This window comes from Brachypodium distachyon, chromosome 2 (genome assembly GCF_000005505.3).
Source record: "Brachypodium distachyon strain Bd21 chromosome 2, Brachypodium_distachyon_v3.0, whole genome shotgun sequence".
Lineage (NCBI taxonomy): Eukaryota > Viridiplantae > Streptophyta > Magnoliopsida > Poales > Poaceae > Brachypodium > Brachypodium distachyon.
In genome coordinates, this window is record NC_016132.3 from 20,048,587 (window position 1) to 20,059,202 (window position 10,616).

A 10,616-nucleotide genomic window follows, 5' to 3' on the forward strand; every position below is an offset into this window, starting at 1 on the left:
TGTACGACACTGTGATCGGTGGCTGTGGCATCTCAAAGCTGCTTGTATCGACGGTTGTTACTTGGTGTCGTACGTGAATCGTAAAAGTTTTGTCGTACGTGCAGCGGTTCTCATAAATTGGAACATCCTTACGCACCACTGAGCCAGGCTACCAGCAAGTAGATTCCGCGTCCTTTGGCCGGGACCCCCTCATAGACTGTTTAGTTTACCTGGATTCCATGCCTGGCAAATCCTGCTACCTAGAGGTAGTCTGATAATTTGATATATTTTGCCTGACAAGGAAGGTATATGAATGTGTTGTTTGGTTGCTGCCTGATTCTTAGAAGGTATTGTTTAGTTGTTGCAGGCTCTTTCCTGTAATTAATTAAAGTGAGATTTAGCTCACAGGCTGCTGCTGCCACAGGTCGAGGTAGGGCTGTCCAAAAACGGGTCCAGGTGGAACCGTGAAAACCAGCGGGAGGCAGATTAGTTCACTTCCCTTCACAATCTGCAAACAGAGCTGCCAAGCTAGTTCAAAAAATTGAACTTTCGGTTACACCGGTTTTAACTCAAAACGTTTTTGAACAGCCATAGGCCTAGGCATTCATTCCATTTTGGTGGCCTTAACTTTCCTCTCCGATCGATCTCCCTTCATTTTCCGTTCTGTTTTCGCTTTACAAACCATGTTCTGTCGTAAAGTGTCAGTGAACGTTGTCATAGCACATAATCTAATCTCTTCAAAAAATATAAGTAGATCGAAGTGATCTCGTTCAGACCCCACTAATTCATTCCTGATCAATGTTGAGTGCTCGCTGCACTGGACATAGAATCATTCTACCTTACGTTTGCTTAACTTTGAGCATATAGTTATTGATCTATACTATGATCCTCTTAAAATTAAAAGAAAATAAACTAATACAATAGGCATTCAAGACGTCAAGTAGGTTCATAAAAAAAGGTTTGCAATCAAGTAGATCGAGGGCACCTAATCTCTGTACCATATTGTTTCCCACTAAGTATGCGTGATATGCAGTGACACTAAAAGAGGACGCCATTTAAAAAACTAGTATTTATTTAGACAAGACAATATAATATGCCGGAGCGGCAGTACCGCCAATAAGTTTCTACCCAGATCTCCCATCTCTATCGAATCTTTGAGGAAAATAAATAAAATGAGAGCCTATGAGCCGTTAGGACGACGTACAAACAAATCATACCGCGCTGTTCTGATTGAAGCCAGATACTACTTTCTTTCTAAAATGTTGAGAGTATTTCGTCTTCTTTGACCAATGTATTGACCAAGAATAATTCCATTAGCATGTGATTCATGTGATACAAACTGTTGTAGTAAAATAAAAAATTTATATAGGCCGTGCCGTAAATCCTACGTGGCAACGACTAAGTCAAAATTTCCCAAACACGTGTCAAGACGCCCATGTGGCGCGGTCAATTTTACGTGGCAAAAAAAGACAAGTCAACAAGTCAAACCTCTCATTCCATGGTCAAAGGGTCAAATGAGTTAGAGTAGGAGCAAAAAAGGTATGGGATGAGGCTTTTGGTCCATGGTGGATCATGGACCATCCCTCACTTCCCCCTCATGGTGCACACAAAAGTTATGAACAAAAGGAGCTATTTTTACCATTTTGCCCCCACTTTTTTCTCTCTCTCAAAGGTAGCCATGGTCTTTTGTCATGGACTTCTAAGCTATAAATATCCTCCATGAGGGCATGTACCATTCACTCTTACTTGAATAAACTCAAGAGAAGAGGGCTAGAGTGCTCCCTCTAAGGTTTGCTCTCGCGCGTCGTTCTTGACTGAAAGTCGATCGTCCTCGAAGAAGCCTTCTAGGGGACTCTAGTTTTGAGGCTCCGAGCTAACCTTGGTTGGCACGGGCTCGAAGGAGAAGGGGTTGGGTTAGAGTTCCGAGGTTATCCTAACCTCGATACTTGGAAAGACACGTTCGGTCCAAGTACGAGGCGACCCCGAGGAACCTCTCACCAAAAGGTGTCTTGGGAAGATCCGCTCGGCCCAAGCCCTTGGCTAACAACCCCCTCGAAGCCTTTCCTAACATAGGATTAAATCACAGCCATAGGGTCAACTGAACCTATTCAAAAAATATCGACGTGTCAACTTGTGCAAGTGTACGGCGACCTTCGTTATAAGGCCGGCGTCCACGCACTACTTTTATACCCGCACTTGTGCCATCGAGCATTGGCACCCCCTTACTGTAATTGTTGTCGAGAACAACAACAGTGGCGCCGACCGTGGGGAACCCTCACCGCAATTGAAGATCTAATGGCCCCGACGAAGCCTACTTCATCGGGTCCTCAGCTTGCCGCGAAGTCTACACGGTTGCATACGAAGAAAGCAAGTGCCTCGGGGGCTCCCGAGGAAGAAGGAACCCTCACCAATCCGGACGTCGCCGCAAACATGGTCGCCACGACGAAAGTCGCGGTCGCCCGTCCGCTACCGGCCGTCCCGGAAGGAACCGAGGTGCTCGAAACCGTCGTAAGCGGTCCCTCGACACTCACCAACGTAGTGGCAAGGATAGGCGAGCTGCCTACGGTTGCTGCCCCCGCAGGGGATACGGAACTCAGCATGCCTCGCTCAATGGGCTTCGCGCCACCTTCCCTACAATCGGTGGTGACCCTGCCCTCGGAACCTACGAGAGGAAACAATGTGGCGTCGGGAGGATCTGCGCCAAAAAACCAAGGAGTCCCGGCTTACGACCCCTCCAACCCGGGATTACCTCCACTTGCGCTCGCCGCGATCGCCCAAGGAGCTCCTTGGTATCATCCTTATTGAGGGCTTCCGCCGCAAGGCGCTCTCCAAGTCGCACACACTCAACATCAACCTCGATTTGCGAGTGCCGCACAAGCTCCCCTTGCTGCCCCCGTCGGGGTCGAACCAGGCGGCCACCAGGTACCACCTCAAGCTGCGCCTCGCGGGGAACGAGACCCCAGCGTGCATGGAAACGAGCAAGTGGCGGAATCCGGAGCCCGTGCCAGCGGCGAAAGGAATTCCCGTCGACGCTCCGACCCTCCAAGAAAACGTCGAGATCATTCTCCAAGCGACCCCTCTAGCGACGAGGGAGGACCTCGCCACCGATGAAACCAAAAGAATCAGCCGACTTGCAACCCGCTCACGCGGGAGATCCAAGACGCGCCTTTTCCGCCAAGGTTCAAGCCACCCACAATACGGCCATACGACGGGGAGTCGAATCCTCTTCAATTCTTGGATGTCTACTCCACCGCCATACGGGCCGCCGGGGAAGGTCCCGTCGAGATGTGCAACCTCTTTCCTCTCGCGCTCACCGGAATGGCGTAAACTTGGTTTTATAACCTGCGGAAGAACTCCGTGCACTCATGGGAGCGCCTCCAAGAGGTCTTCATTGCCAACTTTCAAGGAAACGTCAAAGAACCCGTGCAGGCACACGAGCTATACGCCGTGAAACAAAAGCCGGAGGAATCCCTCTGAAACTTCTTCCATCGCTTTGCAAAGGTGCGAAGCCAAATCGTCAACCCGCCGTCGACCACCGTGATGGACGCATGCGTGCAAGGTCTTCTCCAAGGAGAAGTGAATTGGGCCCTAAGTCGTAACCCGCCGAAGACGACCGAGGAGCTCTATCGAATCTTGCAAGAATACGCCCGAGGCGAAGACGGGGACATCGCCAAAAAAGACGCGCCACGCACCGCTCCCGAAGGAGCTCCCTCGTCCGACAAACCCCCTGCGCCTACTTCGTCTTCCAAGAAGAAGAGGAGGTGGGGGAAAAAGGCCCCCGACGACCAAGCCCGGAAGATCTTCGCCGTCGAAGGACAAGCACCATCCCAAAAGATGTGGCAGCCCAAGAAGCACCTCGCCCCGCCGAGGGAGGAACTGGGAGATGCCTCATCCACAACTCGGCAAGCCACAGCACCGAAGAGTGCAACACTCTCATCGCGGCTCGCGAAGAGTTCCAGGCACGAATGCAAGCCCGGCGCAAGGATGAGAAGACAGCCGATGCTCCACGCCCCGCCAACGTCCTTGTCGCTGACTCAGCACCCAAGGAGGATAACCTCTCGTTTCAGGAACCCGCACATCACGTCGGAGTGATACTCGGGGGCTCCGCCACGGGACGGGGATCAAAGCGACAACGCAAGGAGTATGCTTTCAAAGTCAATGTCGTGGTAACCTTCACCCCAACACCACCACCCAAGTGGGCGAGCGTGCCAATTGCCTTCACCGAAGAAGACGCCAAGGGGATACGCTTCCCGCATGATGACGCCCTCTTTGTGACGGCGATCGTCGCCAATTGTGAGCTCAAGAAGATTCTTGTGGATGGCGGAAGCTCCGCCGACATCCTATATCTGAGCACATTAAAGAAGCTGATGGAGCCACAAGGGGGATACAAGAACGGCTCGCTGCAGCCATCCCTTTATCCCCTCACCGGTTTCGTGCCGGGGAAGTCCATTCAGCCGCTCGGACAAATGGAGCTCCTCACGATCTTCGGAGACGCCACAAATCATCGAACCAAGCTCGTACAGTTCGACGTGGTGGATATGGGAGCCTCCTTTAACGCCATCCTTGGGAGGACGACGCTAAACCGACTTTGCGCCGCCGTCCACCACAACTTCTTGTGCATGAAGATCCCAGGCCCGAAGGGCATGATAACGGTCCGTGGCGAGCAATCTTCCGATAGAAAGACACTCTACCGCTATCGCACCAGTGGCACCCGGGGTACCACCGTTGCTTAACGCGTGGGTCGCCTCACTTTCTCCCCGCAAGGACGGTACCCCGGGCAGCGCGGTGCGAGCTGCCCGGGAAGCCACCAGCCCGGTAGGACTAGTCGGGCTACGGGGGTTGCCCCGGATGGCAGCGTGAAGGTTCCTGTCAGGGTGCCCCCCGGGAAGGTCACTTGCCGGGGAGGGTGTTCCCTGGCGCAGGCGCTTACAACAGGGCCGACGCCCAATGCAAGCAGAGTATTGGCACCACGTGGCCGCCCGGCAGGCTCCTTTCGTGCAGGGCTGGTCAGGGCGTGGAGTATGGCACGAGCAAGCATTAAATGCTCTGACAGAAGGGTGGTTCCCTGTCTAGTCAGCCCACAATGAGTGGCTCGCAGTGAATCTAAGGCACGCACCACCCTAGCTACTACACTTTGCACCATGCATGCATGCCAGCGCAACAAGGGCAAGCTGCCTAGGGTCTTTACTCGACACTTGTACCCCATGCACCGAGAAGTTTGGCACTCCGAGAAGTTAGCCAATCCGGTCTTGGTGAAGAAAGCCAACGGACGACTACCCGCTCCCCCGAATCGACCAACTGGTCGACTCCACGGCAGGATGCGAAAGGTTGAGCTTCTTGGACGCCTATTCAGGGTATCACCAAGTCCACATGGCCAAGGAAAAGACCAGCTTCATCACTCCCATCGGCACCTTTTGCTACCGCAGAATGCCTTTTGGTTTGAGAAACGCCGGCGCAACTTTCCAACAATTGGGGAGAAACGCCGAAGTCTACGTTGACGATGCCGTCATCAAAAGTCAAATTGCGAAGACCCATCCCCAGGACCTGCAAGAAACCTTCAACAACCTTCGCAACTACGACATAAAGCTCAATCCGGAGAAGTGCGCATTCGGAGTTCGAGGAGGGAAACTCTTGGGCTTCCTCGTCTCTCAACGAGGGATCGAGGCCAACCCGGAGAAAATCTGGGCCATCATGGAGATCGAGCCTCCTCGCTCCATCAAAGATGTGCAACGCCTAGCAGGAAGAATGACGGCCTTGGGACGATTCGTCACCCGGTTAGCCGAGAAGGGTCTTCCTTTTTTCAAAACTTTGAGAAGCCTCGACAACTTTGAGTGGACTGACGAAGCTCAAAGAGCCTTCGAAGAGCTCAAGACCTATTTGTCGACCCCTCTGCTTCTCACAAGCCCAAAGTAGGGGGAGCCTTTGCTCCTGTACCTTGCCGCGATCTCGGTCGCCGTGAGCGTAGCACTCGTGAAGGAGGAAGACGGGTCACAACGCCCGGTATATTACGTGAGCGAAGCCTTGGGAGGAGCAAAGGGTCGATACACCCAGATCGAGAAGATCGCATACGCCCTCCTCATGGCCTCTCGAAAACTCCGTCATTATTTCATGGGCCACACCATCATGGTGCCAACTACCTTTCCACTCAAGAAAGTCTTCGGCAATAAGGAAGCCACCGGAAGAATCGCCAAAGGGGCAACGGAATTGGCCCCTTTCTCGCTAGAACTCACGGCAAGAACGGCCATAAAATCCCAAGTCCTGGCTGACTTTGTGGCCGAGTGGCATGCTCCACTAACCCCGCCCGAAGAAATCGCGTCCAAAATCGAGCCCCCCGTACCACATTGGATAATGAGGTTCGATGGCTCCAAGCGCCTTGACGGCGCCGGGGCCGGAGTCATACTCATCAGCCCCGAAGGCAAGATCTTGGAGTACGCCGCCCATCTTGACTTCAACGCCACCAACAATATGACGGAATGTGAGGCGCTACTTCTCGGGTTTTGACTGGCCAAGGCCATGGGAGTCCGACGCCTTCTCATCCAAGGAGACTCCCAACTGGTGATAAACCAAATGGACAAGTCATAACAATACCTTGATGAAAGGATGAAGAAATATAACGAAGAAGTTCGCAAGATGGAACGGTATTACCTGGGTATGGAGGCGCGACGCATTCCGCGAGAGAAAATCACCTGACCGACAGGTTAGCCCGAACGGCCGATTCCAAAGAACCGCTGCCACCCGGTGCATTCTTCGAAGTAATTCACGCCCCATCCATAAAGGAAGAAGCCGACGCCCTTGACGAAGCTTCAAAAACCAGCATGGTCATCCACGCTCCACCCTCTTGGATGACACCGATTATCCGTGCCTTGAAAGGCAAAGTGGACGAAGAAGCAGAAGGCCCGAGCGCCAAAACTCTGCTCGCAAAAGCCAAGATGTACGTCCTCCTCGACAGCATCCTATACAAGAAAGGAGCGGCCACATTGCTTAAGTGCATAACTCCTGACCAGAGAGCCGAGCTCCTCCTGGAAATCCATTCAGGAATATGCGGCCACCATATTGCGCCAAGAGCCACCGCGGCAAAAGCCTTACGTCAGGGATTCTATTGGCCCACCATGGTGCAAGACGTAATCACCATATTGCGGAAATGCGAAGCTTGCCAGAAAATGGCTAAGTCAATCCATGCGCCCGTGACTTCCTTGAAGAATATCCCGATAACATGGCCATTTGCACGCTAGAGAATGGACCTTCTCGGGCCTTTCCCCGCATGCAACGGGGCTGCAAATACCTCGTGGTGACGATTGATTACTTCTCCAAATGGATAGAAGCAGCGCCGCTCGGCGAGATCACGTCACAGGCCGTTCAAAATTTTTTCTGGGAAAACATCATATGCCGATATGGCGTCCCGCAAGAGCCAAGTTAACATTTCCGATAATGTCGACTACATGGTGAAACATGAGAAATACATGCTGAGCTAAGTTAACATTTCCGATAATGTTGACTACATAGTGAAGCATGAAACACAACAAAAAAGCCGTCTTACAACCTCTACAACTAAGAGCCTAAACATGATAGCCATGAGGCTAAGTCAAGTGGAGATATGCAACATCGCATAAGTAACCAGCTGAGGTACATCACTGCCTCCGAGGGTGACGAGGCTCACACCTCACCATCACCCTCTTGAAGAGCGGGCTCAAGGCAACGCACGAAGCGTCGAGCTTGAGCACGAAGAGGAGCACTCTGGTCCGCCAGAAACTTCTTCGCCCCGTGAGACATCTCACCCTCAAGCCCAGTCATCCCGGCACCGCCGTCCAGCATTGCCACAACCGCCGACGAAACAAGTCGGGCAGCCGTACTCTGGAGGCACTTCTTCACGGTAGGCTCAATGAGTTCCACCTGGGAAGTAAGCACCCTGCTCGCCTCATCCACCGTGCGACACGGAGGAAGATCGGGTTGGGGAACACTCCTCAAGCAAGTCATCGTCTCCCGAATCTCGGTGGCATGGGCAAGCAAAAGCGAAACCACCTCGGGACGACGATCCGGAGGAGGACGAGCACGAGGAGCAAGCATCGGGCCATCACCCGCTGCCGCCAACTCCACCTTGAGGGAAGCAGCCTCTGCGCGGGCATGCTCCCTATCAAGGTTGGCCACCACCAAGTCCTCCTCAACTCGACGGGTCCTCGGAATCTCGTCCCTCTGGTGCTCCTCAGCAAGTCGAGCCCTGGTCTCCGCGGCCGCGAGCTCCGCCAAAACGCGGGAAAGCTCGGCCTCCACGGCCTCGCGCCGCACCCTCTCCGACTCCAGCTCACTCAAAGCAAGGGTAGACTTGGACATCTCCACGTCCATAGCAGCGGAAAGCGCCTCCACCTAAGTCTTAAGGGCAGGAAGGGTGCCCACGGCCTCGACCAAACCAATCACCTACAAAGAAGAGGGAGTTAGCACAAAAGGTAACCCAAAGAACCAAGGGAGGTACGTCACGGATGCTCACCAGTTCCAGTGTCACGAAATGGTCTCTCGCTCCATCCGCGATCGACGGAAGCACTCCATCCCTCGCTTGAGTCGGGGGCTCGCCCTCAAGAACCCCGGGCTCCGCGGCCCTCGCACCTAAAAACAAACCAAGGAGATCATGTCAAAATCATTCGGAAAAAGAATTACGTGACAAAAGAGAAGGGCACTCACCCGAGGTAGGAGCATCCTCCTCGGGACGCTCGCAACCAATGTAGAATACCTGGACGCCCGCACCACTGGCTCCGGTCGACAACTCCACCACGGAGTCGCTCGGAAGCCGAAGCCCCGTCTCACGAGTGAAAGCCTCAACCTCGTGACTTGAAGGAAGAAGAACTTGCTCAAGTCCAATCTTCCCCTTCATGTGCAGGTCCAAGGTCACCCTCGGGGAGGACCTCGACTCGCCCACGACAGGATCCGCTAAATCCGCCGGGGCGTAGTCAAGAGAAGGAGAAGGAGTCGGGGGAGCCTTCCTCTTGCATCCACTCGAAGGACGAGGTATCTTGGGAACCAGCTCAACAGGCACAGCCAAGCCCAGCACCATCGTTCCCGCCTTCGCCTTCCCGCAAGAGTCCCGCAACTTGGACCCCACCGCCAACATCGACGGTGTGGCCAAGCGGGAGTAGCGATCGCCCACTCGGAGAAGGCGAGCAAGCTTCGGGTCCTGTCGCACCGACACCATCTTCCCGAAGCACCTCGCGATGATGTTGTGGCATCCCCCCTCGCTGATTTTGGTCTTGTAGTCGCAGTGCTCCGGTCCGCCGTACGGACCTATCAGCTGCGCGGCCCACAACGCCGCCCTCTCCTCGGAAAACGTCGCTGAAAAAAGACAAGCCAAAATTGTTAAGTACCTTCACAAGGGAAAACAAGCAAAGCACGAAGGGGAGAGGGGCGCCACTCACGTGCGGTGACAAGCTGTGGAGGACGGAAAGATCGACGGATCCCAATCTCGGACCTCGGACAGCTCCTCATCATGAAGCGTCCCGCCATCACCATCTCCTCCATGAGGTCAAGAAAGCTCCTCTCGGCGGACACCTCCTTGATCTTGGCCACTTTCTAGAGGTCGGTTGATCAAGGATCGCCGGGGTGAGACACCTCCCTGAGACCTCCGGCCCTAGAGTGCCGAGGAAGATCACCCGTGTGCCGAAGACGGGTCTTCGAAGCCCGAAGAAGAATCCACGGGACTCCCACTTGACGAACAACTTCTCCGCACTCTTCCCCGGCATGAGCAGGAAGTCGTGCCCAAAGCCGGAAGGAAGCCTCAGGTTCACCGAATCAAAGGCGCTCAGAGCAAAGCTGTCCAGAGTGAGCAGCTCTCTCACCTCCACGGTAAAGTAGAAGAGCAGAAGCTTCATCGAAGGCTCCTCGTGAAGCGCGTCTCACACAGCCACCTGAAAACGTTCAACCTCACGATCATCGACGGGTGTAGCTGGGCCAACTCGATGCAGTACGTCTCCAGGAACTCCAGCAAGAAGGGGTGAACAGGCACACACAGGCCGGCATGTAACCAAGCCGAAAATGCCACGATCCATCCCGGACGCCGCCGCTGGTCGAGCCTCACCTCCTCGCCATCGGGCAGGATACCATCCCCCTTGGGGAAGTATCACGCCTCCTCCAGCTGGGCAAGATCCTCGGGGCTCATCGACGAAGGGAGAAGGTGGTCGTGTGCCCAACCTCCGCCGTCCACCGACGCTGTCGGAACCAAGGGAGGGCCACCACGAGGGCGGAAGGAGACCTTCTTCTTCCGCGACAGTCGGTTCGCCGCAAGCTGCGCCGTGGAAGACCCCCTCGGCGGTTCACCAACTGGACGCTCAACATCGGGTCCCGCCATCTCACCTGCAAAAAAAGATCCGCCAATGATTAGCCAAATAAGGTCAGGTTCCGAAAAGAATCGGCAGAAGAAGGGAAGCTATGGACCTGGAGCCAAAGCCCCCGTCCCGCGCCGCAAAAACAAAAAAGAAGAGGCCGCGGCTCCACGGGCCGCAGGCCCGCTCGCTCCTCGGCCCACCCGCGTAAAAGAAACAAAAGGAGAAAAAGGGAAGAGGACGATAGGGCGGGCTGCCACCCGCGCCCTCCGGGCGCTCGACGGAAGGCCCGCGCGCCCAGTCCCTGCCCGCGTCCGCACGCACGCCTCGCCG

General features: G+C 54.6%; 1 long non-coding RNA gene across 1 annotated transcript; it reads right to left on the reverse strand.

Annotated features, from left to right (window-relative positions):
* Nucleotides 1-8,158: 8,158 nt before the first annotated feature.
* On the reverse strand, nt 8,159-8,759 carry LOC112270658. Its single transcript, XR_002963042.1, has 3 exons — nt 8,653-8,759; nt 8,462-8,577; nt 8,159-8,391 (listed from the first exon to the last, which is right to left on the reverse strand). It is a non-coding gene; the product is annotated as an uncharacterized LOC112270658 (long non-coding RNA).
* Between the last annotated feature and the right edge of the window lie 1,857 nt (nt 8,760-10,616).